This window comes from Pelecanus crispus, chromosome 2, assembly GCF_030463565.1.
Source record: "Pelecanus crispus isolate bPelCri1 chromosome 2, bPelCri1.pri, whole genome shotgun sequence".
Taxonomy (NCBI): domain Eukaryota; kingdom Metazoa; phylum Chordata; class Aves; order Pelecaniformes; family Pelecanidae; genus Pelecanus; species Pelecanus crispus.
The window spans coordinates 69,169,140-69,190,056 of record NC_134644.1 but is presented as its reverse complement, the minus strand read 5'-3'; positions in this window follow the sequence as shown (position 1 = coordinate 69,190,056).

Genomic DNA, 20,917 nt, shown 5'->3' with positions numbered 1-20,917 from the left:
ACAAGCTATATTAAGTGTCAACATTGGTGTTCAGAAGTCTCAATGGGATTTACTTAATTAACAGTATGCATATACTCTGGGGAGTGCAGCAGTTCATGCACCTCTTCTGTCATTTGTAGTGCATCTCACAAAAATAATCATGACTTTCCTAAGTCCCAATAATAAGAAGAAACATTACTAAGTTTACAGTGATGAATATGTCAATAGCAATCAGATTTTCTTTTAAAAAAATTATTACATACCATTGTCAGCTGCCAGAACTCCCCGTGGTCTGGTGTGCTCCTTTGTGTTAAAATTTTTTAACTGAAAATGCTGAGGTGATACAAGGTTTCACAGCATGGTTGTGGAGAATCACTGACCTGTGTTGCAATGACAAGTATAGCTGTTCTTCTATCCGCAATCTAGATAGATGTGAATGGACTTCCTCTTCAATTTTTTTAAATTGAAAAAGCCTACTTTCCTCATTCTTTCATAACACACACACACAAAAAAAAATCTTGCAAAATTACATTTGATAGTGACATTTTAAGCAAATATGAAATTCATCTCCTAAAGGGAGAGCTCACTATTGAAAAGGCAAAAACAAACCTCAAACTCTCAGCTACATTAAAGTCAAGCATTGATAGCAGAAGCTCTTTTCAGTCCTGCTACTCACTGTGCAGTGGGTAGTTACAGGGTTTGTTGGCAATGATTGTGTGTGCAAGTAATGTGGCTGGGAATGAATATGTTCCCTTTCATGGCTGTGGGATTTCATGGTTCCTGTTTGGATTATCTGTCTCTGTTTTGTCTGTGAAATTGTTGAGACTAATAAATACAAGAGCACCGTATTTTTTGGCCTCAGAACCAACATACTGGATTGTTTGTAGATACCTTGTATGCAGTTACACATAGAAACTATCAAGAACTAAGCTCTCACTTCATAGATAAAGTAAGCAGATTCTGTCCAAATATTCACTGTCTGCCAGGTCAGGAGAATTCTCCCTTTCAACAAACTTGATCAATTCCAACAAGCTGTGAACAACATTCAAATAGATTTTGCAGTTGATAAAAAGAAATATGTATGTGTGGCACTGAGTGAGATAAAGGTATTTTTAGTAGCATACATTGAAGCAAGTCACTGATATGATGACTTTAGAGAAGGATGTTGTTTCTCTCTTACACATTTGTTGTCTTCTCTTCAAAATGCATAAGAAAACAGCAACAGAAGAGAAGCAAGGAAATAATCAACAACATCAGCTAGGATATCCGGACCACAAATTTTTTGCCCTTATATTGAGGAGGTGGTAAATGTAAGTAATTTTTCTGGTATTTAATTATATTTTTAACACAGTAGAGAGAGCTGTGTATGGTCTGCATCCCCTGCAGCAGATTCACTAAGACTGGGAATGTCTGGTGGCATTCAAAAAGGCAGTAGCAGATACCAATTATAGCAGTCTAAGACATACCCAGACACAAGATAATAGAGTCATCTTCTTAACGCAGTCTCTGGAGTTCAGTTCCCATGTCTGTGTTATTCAAATATTGCACTAAGCCTTCTGGAAACTCTATGTCCAGAAAGTCCTGTTAGCATGGGGTTTTTTTTGGTAAAGCTAAATAGGTTTGATGCTTCTTCATGGGAGTGAAAACTGGCACACTAAGGTAATTTTTTTGTTTGGATTTGAGGTCAAAACAGGAGCCTCACTGCAACTGCTCCATGATGCCTACTTTCTGGCTACAAGCAGACACAATACCAACTGCTTCAGCAACCCAGAACTGCAGTGCCAGACTGTGCTGAGTTAACAGCTCCTCACTGGAAGATTACTACCTAGAAAAACAGGACATGGGCAAACTGTCTTTGCACTCTGGCAGTACTTAGCTGCTGAGATAGTTCACTGGGGACCATTATGGACAGTCAGGCACAAGTCAGAACAGCCCTAAGGTTGAGCAGATACTAGTTATTCCAAGATGCGTAATGTTAGGGTGCATAATGGTATTACAGAGCCACAGCGGCTTTCCTTATCCTCAGATTCTGTGTCCATTCTGTGCTCACAGCAGTGTTTTAGATTTAGGACTAAAACAGTGTTTTGGTTATTGCCGAGCAGTGCTTGAATAGTGTTGAGCTTTTCAAGAGTTTTCTTGCTTTTGTCTTTCGGAGTGAACAAGCAGCTGGGTGGGGGCTTGGCTACTGTCCAGGTTCAACCCACAACAAGACCTCAGATCAGCTGAATTCCTGAAGACAGCCTGAAATTTTGAATGAAAACCAAAAAAACCATGAAACCAAGCGATCTGGACTTGGCATGATGTCTTCTCTAGGTAATACAGTCTTGCATAGAATATGGTGGCTGGAGACAAACTTGGCCCATTCTCAGAGAGTTATAAAACTCACAAAACTCCTTAGGTAGATTTCTGATCTTTGTGTTTGAAGACTTCGGGTGAGACTTGGGGCACGCTCCTGTTGTTTATAGTCATTCCATGAGATCTGACCAAAAATGAAATCAGTAAGACTTCTGCCTTAAATATCTACAGTGCCTGTTTTATGTGGCCTAAATCACATAACTAAAACAGAAGCATTTTTAAACAATGGGTTTTGCCAAGTTCATTGACTTACACATCCCTTTCCTTGGGAACATGTTTTTACTGAATGGGCTGAGTTGTGCCTTATTAGCTCAGACTTGATTTTGGGGAACTGCAGGGAAGCACTACCACATTAGGAGTTTGCCTCTGAGAACAACTTGGGGAAGATGAGTGATGAAAGGTGAAGAGTGCTTTCTGTGGGTTGGTGAGCATTAGAAGGGTTAACCAGAAGCCCTGAATGGAGCTGACTGTTTATGTCACTGCTGTGTCAATTTTTCATGCTACCAACTAGGCATCTCTTTGTGCTGCTCACACCAAACTGTAGTGGAAAGAAGGGCATGATTATAAATTGTTTTCAATTCTTTTCCTTTTGGATGATCAGTGAGCGAAGAGTTGAGAACACAAAGGCAAAGATTTCTAATGGAGCAGCAAACAGAGCTCTTTAAACTCCTTTGAAAAATCCCATCATAAATCTGTGTATATACAGTCACTTTAAAATAACATTGTATACTATCTGTAACTTTGGAAACAAAGGAAATTTAGGCAAAGCCATTACCCTTAAAATACAGATTCTTGATTTTTTTTTCAGTAAAAACATCAAATACAAAAGTAAATTTATGTGTATGTTTTGACACAAAGCAAGTGCATTCCAAATGCTCTTGCTCCAGTCCTATCTCAGCTGAGCTCTGTGGTGCATATGGCCCTCCATCAGAATGTCTCACAACCCTGCACAATGTTTTATCTTTACAAAAAGATTATATTGTAATCACAAAAAATGCTTATAGACCATCTTGGCAAAACAAACATACCCCCTGGTGGTATGTAACATTGCCCAGCATTAGCGGACTGTGATAAAGGAATATACATACTTTCTTGCTGACCACATCATAACCTTTACCAAGTACATCTGGCTTCTGTCAGATCTTGGAAAACAGCAGTCTAGAAGGTTGCCTGTGATTGCAACAGGGACCAAGAAAACCAACTTTGGGGAAAGTTAAGAAAATAACAGAAGGTCAATTTCCATGTTTTTAGCATGAGGCCACCACCTTGTAATCGCCCCAGTGATTCAGTTAGTTTTGCTAATGCAAAGAATACAAGGGCAAGCAAGAACTCCTAATGCACTCAGGTCTGCCACCATTGGCATGACTTGGGTAGCAGTGACACTTGCCCACCTGCCTACCTTCTCTTCCAGAAGTTCTCTATATCTGAAAGGCTAGCAGAGAAAAATGGCTGGGATAAACACAAATTGGCTAGCAACACCTAACATTTCATCAGCCTCAGCCATTTCTGTTCAAACTGGAAACCAGCTGGCTCCTTGTTGGGAAAGTTTAAAGAAAGCAGGCAAGTAGTTATAAGCTGAAGAGGAAAATCAGTGGGTAATATTTCAGTGAGCAGCTCTCCAGAGCTCTGCCCTTCACTGACACCTATAATTATCAAGGCGTATTTTGCTACTGGAATGTCAGGTGTCATTGGCAGAACCTGAACCTGTGAACAGACTGAAGAGCTTTCCATGCATTTTGATTCCGTCCACCTGATCTGCTCTGCTGTGTTATTATTTCATGGATTCTTTTCTTCTTTAGTACTTATAAAAACACATGGAGCCAGTTAAACCCTGCATAGTTCTGTAAAGGTGTCTCATTTAATGCTTGATTTGAAGCGGTATGAGAGGTATTTGAGGAGTATTAACATTTTCAGAGAATGTTTGTTTAATATACCTTATCCTGGTTAAAACAAAAGCATATAGGAAATACAGAGAGTTTCAGCACATACAAGGGGAACTTCATTTAGCTGTGATGAGGAGAAACTGCGTTGGGCAACAGAATGGAGCCTGTGATGAAAGTAACTCAGAATATTGGAGGAAATGATTACAGTATAATGTAAGTCAGAGTGATTTCCATTCTCTTCCTAGAAGTCAAAGTCATCTGAGTTCCTGATTATCAATTCACGGTCAGCAAGAGGGTACCATTTAGCTATTCTTTTATTTTCTGTTTTCATTTTATTGTCCTAGGAGAGGCATGCTTGTGGTATTGCTATGCTACACACAACAGACATATCCAGTGAACTAGCCAGAAATGGAAGTATATAGCTGCTCCAGCAGAGTACAGAGTGGGTGGGCCAATTAGCCCAAATGTTGTAGCATGCTAAGACATGCATCAGCACATGTTTAATGACCTGGCATCTGCAGGAGGCTGTGACAGTATCCCAGCCTGAGTAGAATTAGTCTGAATACTTCTAATGCTGCAGTGCAAATATTGGTTATGGGGAGCTTACACATTTGTAGAATTTGCAGTAGTGCAAAGTGTCGCCTGTGATCGGGCCAGTATACCTTAGTCCAGAAGCAATGAACAAAAACATCCTCCAAAACACATAATTTGCTAGTATCAAGCTCTTACGTGAACCTAAAGTTTGACTAAGATTTGCCAAAAGACCAACACAATACTCTCAGATTCCTATTCCTCTATCCTTCATATGATCATATTTTGCTCCAGCAAACTCTACCTTTGGTGTCTTCTCAGTGTGGTGTATTCTTAGTGACGAAATATCCAATACATCTTTGTTGCCTCACTTCTATGCCTTCTGGAACTGTGATACACTGGCTTTCTCTCTAGTATACTGTAGTGGAATTTACACCAGGAGCTTAAACTTTAACCATTTCACAGGCTCCTCTGCAAGTCCTTATCTAGTTCTGAAAAAGAGCAGAAATGTATCGGGACCCTTTTAAATGTTGTATTAAACCATGCAAAACAAAGAATTCCAGGCAACTCTGAGGGCACTGCTTTCACTGATGAAACAGGCCTTTCTGACTCCTTTTGCATAGTGCAGGAGAAAGCCTTAAGCCCAGAGCCAGCTGGCATGTTCCGCTTGCCCTTTAAAGAATCCCTGCTCAGATCTATTGGAGCCTGTAGATCAGACTGGCAAATGACAAGGCCAGATAACAATAACAAGAAAAACAAAACATCTCACTGTGACACTGGAACATTTCAGAGTCCTTTAAGATCAGACACTTAAACCTCATTTCCTCTTCCCTCCCCCAGGTCTGTCAGATGCAGGCAGTCTTCTTCTACCCGGCATCTCCCTGTCTGAGCAAGAAGCAGGTTACAGGAGGTGGTGACCATTATTGCGGACTGTGAGGATGCCTCTATGTACATTCCAGTTCTGTTCTTACCTTCTTTCCTTGGACTGCCAACACAGGTGACAGTTCATACCACATATGAGCCAGGTTCTCAGAGAGCCATGGTGAAGGATTACTAGACCACCTGCTTCTCAGTGAGTTTCCAGCCCACAGCTGCCCTTGATGTCCATGTAAAAGGCTCCAGCTGTCCACCCTCTTCTACTTTACCTATTTTCCCAAGTGACAGATACAGTTTTCTGCTCTGGATTGAGATATATCCGACTATATGCAATGTTTTTTTCAAAGCATTAACAGGGAAGATCAATGAAATAATTCATTTGTATAATAAATGTAACACTTTTTAATGAAAAACTTACAATAACCTGTTTCTAAAATGAAATAACTATTCTTTAAAATTCCCTTTCCTAGCCAAGGCATAACAGGGGTTAGTGCACAGTATAGATTAATTGCCTACATAATTTCATTTTATGAAATAAAGTGATTTAAAAAAATTATAGGGTTATATAAAAGCATGTTAAACCACTAAGCTTTGTTTTTCAGCTGCATGCAACAGTGGCAGTGGTTTAGAAGTGGTGTGAACTGTAAACATTTTCTTGGCGGAAAAATATGTCGTAACTTTCTGTTCAGGTACCTGCCTGTGTGCTGATGATATATTCTCCTGTCCATTATAATGTTTGCTTTCAGTTTTTTTGCCCCTCTTTTTCTGCAAGTGAAATTGTTTTGTCCTCCTAGCCCCATGCAGTAAGCAAAGTCTCTCCCCTTGCCTGGCTTGATGTCTCTCATCCTTGAACTGTTGCTCTGTTGAGCCAATCATTTTTCTGGCAACAAAGAGATGAAGAGAACTCCTTTGGTGCTTCTCTCGGGTCATGAGCCAGAACAGCCGAGGGAGCACTCTGTGTATTGCTTCACTGGGATCCTCTCTCAAATCCTTGGTGTCAGTAGTGCTAGGCTACAAGGCCAGCCCATAAAAGAAGTTTTACTACTGGCTGAGCAGTAATGTCTTTTTTTTTTTTCCTGTTTTGCTGTCCCTCAAAATAAACAACAGGAGTGGAAAAGGTAGACAGCAGGAGGCAAAAATACAATGAGAGCTGCTGTTGCTGGGCTGTAACCCTACTTGGATTACTCTGCATCAAAAATACATATCAACTGCTAAGGTTGAGTAGTGGCAGGTTTAATGTGATGACACCGTGATGACTTTGGACCCTCTATAAAATGCACAAAACAGAAGTCATGGAGGATATATGACCTTTTCATTGTTAAAAGAGAGCATTTCCTCTGCAGGCGAGACACCTGGGTGCAAAACAGATCACAAAGGCCTAGATTTAGCTTCATGATCTTAGCTCTTACAATACTCCTCTCCAGATAGTACAGAAATAGATTTATTACGTATATTTGCCCAACATGTTAGGGTGCTCTCCCTTAATTAAAAGCACAGCCAACCCCTGATAGCATCATATTGCTGGGACAAAACAAAATGATATTATCCACTCCAGCTCTTATCCCGGCTGCTGCGTACGTAAGGTGGATTAAGAGGGGGAAGGGCAATTTTGAAAAATGGTGGTACAATAGCAAGCCTGTGATCTCACCTGATTGAATCTTATCAGCTCTCAACATCACTGGTGTTCTTTCTTTTTCTTTCTTCCTCTCTCTCTTTTTTTTAACATACATTAAACCAACAAGAAAAAAATCTTACCATGGCACTTATTGTAACTTTTTAACCCATCACAACATGCAGATTAGAAAGTGTTGACCTGAGAGGCAGCTAACACTGCAGTCTAGAAGTTGCTCAGAGTTATGCTTAGTGTAAGATCAAGGAAAAAACAAAACACAGAAAATCTGATTATTGTAACATGTTGCACAGTGAGAGGTAGATCTCACATAATATAAAATCAATCCACCTAAATCTCTTTGTAGCATGAGCTATTTCTGAGGTGGGCAACAAAGCTTTAGAGTGAGATACACTGAACTCACTCTCTGTGTGTATATATGTATATATGCATGTGACGAATAATCTGCCCGCCTCAAGTGCCATGCTCAGAATGGCTAATTCTCTAATGTGTGTATGTTTTACCTAAACCCATTTTTTAAAGTTTTTGGTTTTCATGTATATTATGAAAATCGTTGTTTGTAATGCCAGAACCAATTTCTTGTTCTCGTGGTGAAGCTGCAGCTTGCTGTGCTGCAAATGTCACCAGCGAGCCGTATGTTAGGGCTGCACTGCATGCCGGTTAATCTGTTTACTTATGCAATGGTGGAAATGTGACCTGGCTATTGTGGTGATTAACAGAGTCAAATATCCTCACATTAACTAGTGAGCTGAGCAATCAGGCTGGATTATTGTTACATTCAATTTAAATTACAGTGGCATGACAGGTCCTGAGGTATTTAGTAACGGATTTCACAGCACAGATATGCTTCATGTGTAATGAATAAACTCTGGAGAGCAACAAAAGGAAAAAAATAAAATAAAAAGGTATTTTATGATCATTGTGAAAAATTTATGGAGTGTAGCTGGCATGAAATTCTATAAAATGAACTGGCTCCAACCAGTCCAACAACAAAGCACGCACTTTTCTTCCTGCTGCTTATGAATTATTATTACTGAGTCCTATGTTTACTCATTAGCATTGAACCCTTTGCAAAACTGTGATTCAAAATTGAATTCTTCTTAATTGAAAATACCCCCAGTACGCTGGGAGAAAAAATGAAGGGGAAAAATGGCAGCAGCACCACAATAGGCCAGTTAGGTCTGTGATAGTCAGAGGGGGTGGCTGCTCTGAACTTGAATGTTATTCAGAATTCACAGCCGGACTATGAGAAGGAAAAAACAGGTTTCTTTCAAGTTGTTCTGCACACTGACATACATATAATTTAAATATTTAGCCACTGGTGTGCTGCTGCAGTGCGTTAGCCCACTAGCACCATAGTGCATTAATCCTGTTCTCTATACGACTTGCTGACTTTGACCTGTTTTATGCTCTGTGACTGAATAACACATAGCACTTTGCTTGGGGAAAAAAAAAAAAAAGCCCTAAACAAAACACACTATGATCTCAACACACATTGGTTTCAATTAACTTTTAACCATTTGATTGCACTAATTCTAGGCTGTTAGTTAGCTATTGCAGAGCTGGCTGTATTGATTTTGAACAGAATAAGCTGAAGCACAAAACAAAGCATGTGAAGACTGAATTTTCACAAAATAATTTCCCTTCTTTCCATTTGTTTCATTGCTTACCTGCAAATATTTTTGCAGAGGATGTTTTGATACTTATTCTTATAACAAAAAAAGTCCTGACAATTTCAAGCAATAAAAAACTTAGGATTTCACCCAGTATGATTTAGCATTTATTGAAGCTTAACAGAGTGATGCTATGGTACTGAAGTGTTGAAAAATGGCTTATATTAAAAGCTACAGAAAACTGCAAATAACAAGTGTCAGTGCTGAAAAGGTTCTGGATGGCGAAGCATTCATGCAGTGCTTGGTGGACCCCAGCTAGGGAAGAACTAATGGATCCTCACATGGGAACCTTGTTTTTGTGATCTTGAATGCACCAATCATTTAAAATGTTATATAGGAGAACTGAGAGTACAATGAGGCTCCATTTAATTGCAGTCTGAGGTAAAGCCTTTAAAATCAGGGACCATTCTACAAAAGGGAACCAGAGAAGACAGTGACATCTGTGTTGTGGCTTTCAAAGGAAGCTCACCCTGGTATGAGCATGCACTGGTAAAAGAAAAATAGTGGGTTTTATGGTCCAACCTTTAACCTCAAGATGCAGAGTTCAGTTTCACCCTGGTCAGGATCACTAACGGTTCTCCAAATCCAGTCCTCTTTGAGCATCACTGTGGGCTCACCTTTGCACCTCCTGGTGCACTGTCGAAGACCTTGTCCAGGTGTGAGCTTTAAAAAACAGAACCATGAGGAGAACAGATGCACACTCAAGCTGGTCTATGCTGACGATTAAGAAAAAGTTATTCCTTTCAATAAACTTATGAGAACTGTGCATTTGGTATATAATAATGCAATTCATTATTCTGCAGTACACTCTTAAATTATTTGTGGTAAAAATTCTCAAGGAGAATACCCTAAACCCTGGAACGTGTAATTACCGGCCATGTGGCCCAGTGATTCCTGCAGTGCTCTAAGCTCCCACTAAACTGTGGAGGAACTGCAAGTCCTACAAACACCTCTTGTGTTGTAATCTGCTTTGTACATCCTTTTTGAAAAATGCAGCTTTCTCCACTGTCAGTGGAATATCAATGTCTAAATCAAGAGAAGGATTTTAGAGCTGCAACTCTAAAATCCTCAGTCCTGCCAGACATGCTCTTTTGCTACAGGCATGTGCAGCTCCCCATCTGGCAAGATGCAGCTTGCTGAGTTTTCCGCTACTGAGTCCTGTATAAAACTCAGCACCTGTTAAAGGGTTTTTCACATGGAGAAACGTGTATTTTAAAAACATTTATTCAGAAGAAGTCAGCACGCTGTGGACCACTGAAATTTTACACTTCATCAGCCTTAGTGTTGTAGTTACTGCTGTAAAACATTCCTCTCTCATTAGAATTTCCCAGGCGATGGCATTTTGCTAAAAGTTGTTCATATGCCACCCACTCCTCTCAAACCAGTTTGTCACAGCACACTGACTAGTCTGAGGAGAGGGCAGAGCAAATCTTTGCCACTCAAATCTAAGTCCAGCATTCAGCCCAGCTTGTTTATGTAGACAGTTATAAGAACAGGTCATTTTGCCATTTCACCCTTAGGCAGTCACAATGGCTGGAGATTTTTAACATCCTCCCTCCCTATAACTGTCACATGAGATGAAGTGGGATGATACAGGACAATATGGCTTGATGTTCTCCTACCAATCAATAGGCTCAAAAGTATGTGTAAAAGTCATCTGACCAGAGAGTCACTGCTGTGTAGGAGGCGCGGATAGAGTGCCAAATAGCAGATGCTTATTGAAGATTCTAATGATTTTAGCTGGAGAATGGATCCCCAGGTCCCTTAATTCTGCAGACTCTTCTTTTAGAAAATAGCAATAAATAAATCTTATGCTTTCCCTCTGTTCAGACTTATCTTTAGGGCTTTTCTGCCTCCCCGTGACATAAAATGATTCAGTTCCACTATGCAAAACAAGAACATTATGCACTATCTGCCCTCCTGTGTCCAGGACATACTTGCTCAAACCAGAACTCTCCTGTCACATAAGTAAAGTTAGTAACCTCAGGTGACCAAAGCATTAATACTTTATCCGTCTGAGCTGGCTGTGTATCACATCTACTGCCTATAGAAGACAATATAAAGAGGTTTGTGTAGGAGGCAGGAAACCCACAAACAGGATGTACTAATAACGTAATCTAAATTATGCACAAAAGATACATGATACAGAAATATATTTGTGCCCCCTATTTTAAATGACTTCTCTGCAGTAAATAGCAACAATCTTCCAAAAGGGAGATACACAAACATTCTACAGCAGTCCCCTCATTTAGAGCCCAATGACTCACTTGGTTGACTGAGATAGTTGCTGAGATTGCATAAAGATAGATGGTTAAAGAAAATGATGGAAGTAAATTTTCAATGAAAACATAACCTTTTCCATCTTGCTATAAATTCTGTCTAGACCATAAATCAGTATCAATTACATGCATTAAAACACCAGCTCCCCAACTGGGAAAGCAATGCCCTCCCTCTTGCACATTATAAAGGACATGGCACTATGTAGAGAGAGCAATAATTTCCTGAAGATTCATGAGCAAGGTAATTTGACATACCTGGTGCTGCCCAAGTTCAACTCACAATAAATAAAAGGGGAAGAGTTTGTCTACGCTGCTGTGTGTGTGGTGCCGAGGTGTTCAGAAGAGTCAGATGCTGTGGACATCTAGTTCATATGCTCTAAAGCATCACATTTCACTGGGATGCTTGGCAACAGAAAACTTTGCAAATGTACAGTATTTGGAAAGAGCCTGGAGTCATTGCTAACATTTGAGAAGGTGACAGTAATGTCTTTAAAGGGTTTCTTGTCTTAGCAAGGGTATTTCTTATCATTTATATAGTAAACCCATTCTTTGGATGTCAGCAGAATGGACTGACTGTTGGCTGAAGACTGACTTTGAGGACTGTTTTGGTTTGGATTAGATCCAATCTAGTCCATGGGAAGAGGAGTGGGGGTGGGGGAGGGGGAATTGCACCAGGTTGCTTAATTAATCCGGATGCTTTGCTCGTTATACCTTGAACTTCCTTAGAGGACAGGAACAAACTAGCTTGCTCAGAGTAAAATGAGTATGACATCAACAAAAAGCAAAAGAGTGGTGAGGAGTGGAATTATTTAGAGTGGTGAGCATGTATCTGAACAAACAAAAATGTAAGGCAAAATCTTCTTAGGAGTGTGTGAACTATGAAAAGTAGGCACAGAAGCATGTGTGAACATCTGCACATGTATATGTGTGTAGATATATACATTATGACCCTGCCTAAATGCAGTGAAGGATGAAGCAGAACCCTTTACTGTCACTTTTTGCCCTCAGAAACAATCAGATGAGGCAATACTCAGACACTGTGTTTCAACGGTACAGGCTCTGCACCTTCACCCCAAGTGGCTATGCAAATTCTTCTACTGAAAAAGAATGGTGCTGGTGGACAGCCAAAGTTTTCCTTTTTTCTACTTACCTGAGAGGGAGAGTCTCCTGTGGGAAGCCTGCTTGAAACCACCCAAAGATGCCACAGAAGCTAGGAACTGGCTGACAAAAAGCCTTTAAGATCAGCAAAGATGTAGGCAATCCACTCTTCAGGGCCAGAAGCTTTGTTTGGGGCTGCTGAGGGATTTCCTCTTAAAAAACACAGGAGAGGGCAGATAGCTGCAAAAAGGAGATTCATGGAATTCGCACGCACCTGCATGAGTAATTCCCATGTATTAAATCATATGGCCATCAACAAGCAAAGTCCAGGACTCTTTTCTCTGACTTACCATGTTAGTGAAAGGACAGTTCTGCTCCTGAAAGCCAACATCAGTCTAGCTAGAACTGCAGTCTTCCAGGAGCTTATTGTCATAGAATCATAGAATGCTTTGGGTTGGAAGGGACCTTTAGAGAACATCTAGCCCAACCCCCCTGCAGTGAGCAGGGACAGCTTTAACCAGATCAGGTTGCTCAGAGCCCCATCCAACCTGACCTTGAAGGTTTCTAGGGATGAGGCCTCCACTACCTCTCTGGGCAACCTGTTCCAGTGCTTCACCACCCTCATTGTAAACAATTTCTTTCTTATGTCTGGTCTAAATCTATTCTTCTTTAGTTTTAAATCCATTATTCCTTGTCCTGTCACAACAGGCCTTGTTAAAAAGATTGTCCCCATCCTTCCTATAGGCCCCCTTTAAGTAGTGGAAGGCCACAATAAGGTCTCCTCGCAGCCTTCTCTTCTCCAGGCTGAACAACCCCAACTCTCTCAGCCTGGCCTCATAGGAGAGGTGCTCCAGCCCTCAGATCACTTTTGTGGCCCTCCTCTGGACCTGCTGTAGCAGGTCCATGTCCTTCATGTGCTGAGGGCTCCAGAGCTGGATGCAGTACTCCAGGTAGGGTCTCACCAGAGCAGAGCAGCAGAATCACCTCCCTCAACTTGCCGGCCACGCTTCTTTTGTTGCAGCCCAGGATACAGTTGGCTTTTTATTAAAATAACTAGCATGTTAAGATTTCTTGGCCAACAAATGAGGACAACAAAAGGATTCTGTATGTGTGACACTTTCCGGCCATTTTCTTCTCTGGGTCTGTGTGTGTTTCAGATAGGCAGATGTCAACCACCAGCACAGCAACAGGGATGGAAAAGGAACAGTACCCCTTTAACACAGAGTTGCTGCCTGTGTATGAATCCTACCCACTGTCTCTACAGTCTGAAACTTTTTTCTCTCAGGTACTTTTTAACCGCGTGCTTTTCGTATTCCACATTTTCTCAAGAACACAGTACTAAGAACATATAAGTGCAATATATTGGTTTAATACAGCTGGTTTCATCACTGGGACCATATTCTGACCACTTGGCTCTGAATTTTCCCTTGAAGCCTGCACCAAAGCCTTCTCATTGCTATCTTATTTGAAAAACAAAGCCACTGAAAAACATCACACCTGGAGCAGTAGGAAACTACCAAGTCATGATCTTTCCTCTACAAGGCTGGCAATTATTGTCAGTCTCCTTAAAATTTGTGAAGGAGGTTCTCTGAAGATATTTGTGTAACTGTGAATTCAGTAGGATCAATTTCGATCATACACTGGTGTAAATCCATTGACTCGAGTGGAGTTGGTCCTCATTTACAGTAAGGAGAGACAGGACAAGCACTCCTTTCTTCTTTTTCCTTTCTTACTTTTTTTTCCTGCTGTAAACATTGATCTTACCCAGAGTGTGGAACCATGAATTTTCCTCTATATGCCCCAGGCTTGGTTGATTTTACTATTTTCACAAAAAAGTAGCTTTCAAAGTTATGAATAGTGTCTCTTCCTGCAGTAACCCGCCTTTCATTTTCACTACGAGTGGCACATAATTTGATAGAAACCCACAAAGTAGGCTTGGTAGTGGAAGACTCATTCCCCCTCTTCCCCAGCTGCAGATGTACCCCTGCACTCCAGGTACACCTGAAGTACCCCTTTGTTAACAAAGATCACACACCAATGGCTTCTGCGGGACATATTCAGCTCAGATGCTTAAGTACAAAGATAAACAGGGACAGTTCTCTGCATTGCAGGTCAGCTGTGGCCTTAGTGTAGACATCTATAGTACAAAACTTCCTGCTTACAAATGTTTTCAAAACCAGCATCCTGCACAAGGAATTTTTTTTTTTTAATACTTTTAGAAGTTGGGGGAAAAAAACTATGCTGTTGGGATTTATAAAACTTGCGTATGACTATTGAACATCCTTTTTTGGTCTTTCAGTCTTCCACTTACCCAGGGATGAATTTTTTTACACACTTACTCAAACTTTTGCTCTGCAATATTGTTTTTATGTCCATATATTGCTACAGTGAGTTCCATCGCAGTATCTGATGCTGCTGAAGACAAAATTTCTTCTTCCTCAAAAGCCTAGGATATTTCATTTTCTCTGACCTTTATTTAATTTTTTTTTTTAACCTTTTTTTTCTTCATCTCTCATTCATCCCTAGCTCCTTTTCCCTGCATTGCAAGAATGCCATCAGTGTGGCCCTAATGTGAGAGCTTGGTAAGAATTCTGAGAAAGTTTTGAGATGAGTCAGAATGAATTTGCCCAGCCTCAGTTCCAGTATTAAATATACTTAATAAACAGTGCGTTTTGCTGTTAATAGATGAATGATCACTTTAGGAAACTCCTATTTTACAGACAGAGAAGAACATGTTCCCTGAGGTTGCTTTGCTGTTTTTAAAAAGTGATATTTAACATTGCTACAAGCAATTTGTTGTTTAAAAGAACTGATTAGCACAGTTGTTGTCCATCACAGTATGCTACACTCCCAGTGTTAAAACATTATCCAAGTGCTATCCTATAACCATTAAACTACCTCCAGTTTCAATCAGTTTTCTAACACAGCCTGATTAACAAAGTCCTGTTTACCCAAATGGGATAAGGTGACTGACCAGATGTTCCAATTTTAAAAGATCTGTTGGTGTCCCAGTGATTTCCCCTGGGACATTGAATTGTCCCAGATTTTCCTGCTGGGAGCTTGAGCAGCACAAAAGTTGCTGGCAAGGTAAAGCCCCTTTAGCCACTAAGGAGTTTGGAAAGAAGGATTAAGGGAAGATCCCCCTCCGAGAGTTGAAGATTCATCCTACGTGGCTCAGATTAATACATGAGTTATTATAAATTACTGTGCTGGTGTCTTTTGCTGGAAAGAAGCTACAGGAAAAAAAAAGTAAAAAAAAGAAAAAAAACCAGCTCTGCACCCTAGAGCAACTTAAGGAAAACAGGCTGCTTTTCCCTGATGTAGATCTATTGCTTATGCTACATGCAGAATGCCAAAGAATTCTTAATATACTTTGCTCCATGGTGGTTTCTGTGTCTGTGTGTGTAAAAGGGGTAAGGGAGAAGCACAGGGGGAAGGAAAAGAGAGAGAGGGAGGGAAAGAAAGAGAGAGGAAATCCTCTTTGTCCTGTGAAGTGCATCACACAGACCTCCTGTGTTGTAATGTAAAACCGCCAGGGTGGCTAGAATGACCATATGCTGTGAATGTGAGTGCTGTGCCTGTTTAAATGTAAATTCCCTCTGTATCAGAATAAAAGAATATCTGTTTAATATGGAATGAAGGCAGTTTGGCAGGATATGCACTACTTCAGGTAAGCCAGAATAAACAGTATCATTGATTAAGAGAAGCCCCCTATTCTGCACCTGTCAGGTTCACCTCCTTTGCCACAAAGGCCTCACTGGTTTATTTACCTGTAGAACTGTTATAATATTTTGCTTTCTAAAGAGATTTAGAAGCCACCTGCCATACCTTTGGCACTTCTTTAACAACAAAGTACTTCAGACTCAAGTCTGGGAGCCCATTGTTCTGCTCCACAGCATGGAAAAGAAGATGAATCCAGAAGCACAGGATCCAAACAGAAATTATTATTGATTTAATCACATAATCAGCAGCAAACACTTCAGGCTAAGATAGCAAATCCATAACAGCCTGCCCACATAACCACCCTTACAAATTTACCAGCAAACCACTGTGCACACTTAGCAAACAAGAAGAGCAAGGGTCACCTTCACTTGGCGGCAAAATATTGACATTCCTAAAGCTTAAATATGTTTTGAGTTAAGTGTTATCAATCAGTGATAAGAGTTGAATGTCTGTTAAACATAACTACATTGGCAGAAGGATTATAGAATGCTTTCTTGCCATAATCTAGAAGCATCTTTCAGACAAAACTCTGCTTGAAATCAATTGTGCACAAGGAGCTGCCTGCTGAGACCCATTCAGTGTCATACAAAAGAAGAGAGAGTCTCCCTGTGATCTTTAACCATAACCGGTTATCTAATGAGACCAGGGCTTTAATTTCTTTTCACATCAAACATAGAATCAATGCTCTGGATTCAACAATGTGTGTAAACAGGCCGTGAAGCCATCTCTTCAGATGGCAGCCAATTCAGCCTTCCAAGCCCCCTGGCATATTTATTTCAGTGAATCTCCCTTTAGTTCCAGGTAACTGCTCCCATCATGTTGCTGCTGGCTCCCTCCTCGTAGATGGCAAGGCGAGCTCACTCTTGTCAGACACCTTCCACTGGTAGTGTAAAACCTGGGGACCTGACTCTTGTAGGAACACTGGAAAAAGTATTTTCAGGCTTCTTTTCTAATCAGTTTAACAATCCTGCCTTGGCTTTAACAATTCCTACAGGCAAATGGTGCTACAGTCCATCTCCCCTTCATATCTCGCCATCAAACGGCTGGATGCTGCTTTCACTCAGACAAATACAAAACTGTAGTAACATCGCTGTAGTTTACTTTAGAATTACACTGGCATAACAGGTGACAACCTGGTGTGAAGAGTATAGAGCAAATGTCGGCTGGGAAAGCCTAGTGACATTCCAGAGAGGATTAAAATGAGGTTCAGCAAACTGATTCATTCAGCCCTTGTCCTGCTCTGGTATATTTACAAAGGGTGCTTTTTGTTTGTAAAGCGACATTTTATAGCATCAGTGTCTATTCTTAAAGATTTTGAAATTTTATTCTGCACATAGCAGGGCAAATAGTATGAAGACAGCTCTTCTGGCAGCCTGACATAAATAAAGGAAAGGACTTGCCCTAAATTTTATGCTGCTGCTACCCTGTGTCCTTACTGAGAGAAATGTGGATGGCCCTGTTGTGTGGATCTGATGAGTAGAGATCCAGTATGTCAGTCTCTCTACTGTGCTAGGCTGTGCCATCCTGCTGCCCATAGGCTGTGACTGCCCTCTTACCCACCAGGCTTGCCGCTGCAGGAGATGTTGACATCTCTATGCTTTATTGTGGCTAGCCCAAAGCACTCCTATCACGGAAACCGAAACCATGAGCTTCAGCTGTCTGTGGTCCATTTGGGTTCAGACTGGCTCAGCTACAACTCAGGGAGCCGTAGCTGCCACTTAGGACCACATGAAAGCTCACCTGCTTTTGTATTTTCACATAAATTTCCAGTAACACATGACATAAAAATCACTCCTAAAAAAAGAAAAAAATACAGTAACAAAACATTTCATTGAATACCTAGGAGCCTGCCTGAGAAGGCAGACTGGAAGTATCTGTACATAACAAAAGTATATTGGGATAAATCACGTTTTAGCTATCTCATCAAAACCTGTCTTACACACTCTGAAGTTGGTCAAGTTTATGGACCATTTAGCACTTAAAGAGTGATGCCCTTCAGACAGACTGCTATTGTATGAGGCTGCTTTGAACCCCTCTGGGTTCTGGTCACTGAAACTGATTTGAAGGTTCAGATTTTTTAGCCGGAAAGCACCAGCCAGTGGGTAGAGATTAAAGGAGGGGTGAAATCAGAGTTTTCTCCCTGCACATTTCCTCAAGCCCCATGGCTTTTCTCCCCAGTCAAAGCTGCTTCAACTACACATATGCTCCAGAACAGGGTAGGAGAGGAAGCCAAGCTGTCCAACACTGAACTGTTTGGACTAAAGAGGAGCTGAGAAACAGCAATAGCAGTATTGTCCCTCTATGTCATGTGCTATGGTATGAACAGAGAAGTTATGGCTGTTAGACCTGGATCCCAGCAGGGAGGCACCTTAGAGACAGTGAGGGAAAGGAGAGAGTCAAGTGGGGGATTGACAGGGATGGGAGGGGGAGTCTGTATGATTGAACATGGCCCAAAAGACTAAGCTTAGAAGCAATTGGGATCTTTGCCTCTTTTGTTAATACAATTCCTAGTGTTGTGGTTGTGAGCAGACTCTTTCACAGTATGATTGTACAAATAGATTAACATCAGTTTAAATGACGTAGTGGAGAGGTGAACAAGTGGTGGAGAGAAAACTGAACTGACCACTAAAAAAGACACAAAAGCCCAAAACAAAAGCCAGATGCCCTGCATTTAGCAAAAGTCTCAGAATGGCTGTGGAGCCACAGATATTGAAAAGCAGAAATAATTTTATTTGGGCTGTGACAAAAAGAAAAAAAAAGAACACCTGAAAACAAATAGTTCATGTCTTCTTAAGCTCTCTTTTTTTGGGAGGGGAGACAGATTTTAATATGGTGCCCTACTACATTTTTAGCGAGCTGGCCACAAATGGTCTGGGATTTGTCTCACATCCCTCCCATCACCGAATTTATTTCAAAACTGAACTGGATAAGGCCCTAAGCAATGTGATCTAACTTTGAATTTAAATTTGCTTTGGGCAGGACATTGGACTAGAGACATTCTAGAGTACCCTCCTAACTCCAACTGTTGTATGATTCTATGATTTTTCCCAGCAAAAATGTTGACTCAAAAAAGGAGGATTCTGCCTGCTGGAAGGATGATGTAGTATCAGCTACAGGGAAACAAAAGCTGCACTTTGTTGCAGAGCTTTAAGGGCATCATTCAGAAAAATGTTTACTAGTTAGTGTGTGCTGAACTCTGAGTGTATCAAATAAGGAATGGCATTAAGCATGTAACTCAGAAGGTCTCACAGTACTTTGGCAAATTGGTACCCAAATGCATAAATATTAAGGAGATGCAGAATAGGGACATTGTTATTATCAGGTGACCTTCGGAGAAGCTTCATGGTGCCAGAATCCTGAAAGATGAATTGAGTAGGAGGAGGCGAAAAAGAAGAATCAACAATCTGGAAAAAATGCAAAAGCAGAGCTACAGGTTCTTTTCCCTGGACTTGTATTTCCATAACAAATAATGATTATGTTGGAAAATTTAAAGATGTTCCCATAGGCTACTTTAGAAAAGAAGCAAAAGGCTCCTTTTTGCATCTCTGAAGTATTTTCCAATAGATTTTCACAGTAAGACTGTGAAGAGGAAGTAATACAGGATATTGATAATGGGTTATAGAAATAACACTATATATTATAACAGAGTGTTTTTCTATATATTCATTTCATTAAAAAATCTTTTTTATTGATTCTCCAATTAACACTAACAACCATAAAGACAATCACAAACAAATATAGACATAAATCAAATAGATACTGTATAAACAACTGAACTTAATTTAGCTTGCCCATAGAAATCATTATGCAAGAATACCTGACATGGCATGTACCCAAGTAATGGAGAATCTGAAAGATAACTATTGGAAGAGAATAATGATACTAAAAAAGAAATTTTAATCCAAACACAAATATACCAAATACATGTCAACTGACATAATATGATGAAGGCCAGGCTTGATTACCTAAATATAGAGCTCTAAATCCATACAGAGGCATATTAATAAGAGTTTTATTTTTCAGATGTGCTAATCATTTATAAACCCCTTGATAAATGAGGATCAAGCCTTAACTACCCAAATATAGCACTGAAAATAACACTACATTCTCAAATAAACCTGTTAGTGGGATAAATTAACATATTTATTGAAAAGTGTACATAAAATGATATTAGCTATTTGTCTTCCACTGGGGATTCTTTCTGTGGTTTAGAAAACTGCTGTAATCTGATGTCCAGTGCTTAATTATGTTATGTGAGAAATGACTCTGAAGAAGTCAACTTTTACATTTCCTCTCCTTAGTGCAGGAGATCTAGACTCTGTTTTCCCTCAGCTGAAGCAGATGGAAGAAAATAGTAGTAAATAAAATAATAATCTGACCTTAATCCTTTGAAGAAATTTACTCTTACATTGTTGGTAAAAATTAGCATGCATTTATTCATGGAATAATCTGGCAGTGTGTTTCACTTGGGCCTCTTACCATTAAGGCTATATTATTATTGTTATATATAATTAAATTGTATACATTTATTTTTACTTAAAAAATATTTTTACCATTATTCTAGCTTTCTCAAATGTTGTATTCTTTATGCTGAGAAAGAATACCCATTGGCACAAACCCAAGAATACCAAACAGCAGATTCTAATTGTCAAGTCAGTTGTAAGGGTAAAGCTTATAAGACATCAGGCAAATGTGTTATTCTTTTTGAAATCAGTTCACTTGCAGATGTTCCACATTTTGCATATATGCTCTGAGAGTATATTCATGATGCTGGCCTAAATTTCCTCAATTTCTCCAACTTTGCCATTTCTGACTGAAAAAATGGCAGCCTGGACTGAGCCTGTTGGGAACCTTTTTTTACATTTAGCCAAAGCTTTGTCTGAAAAAGGC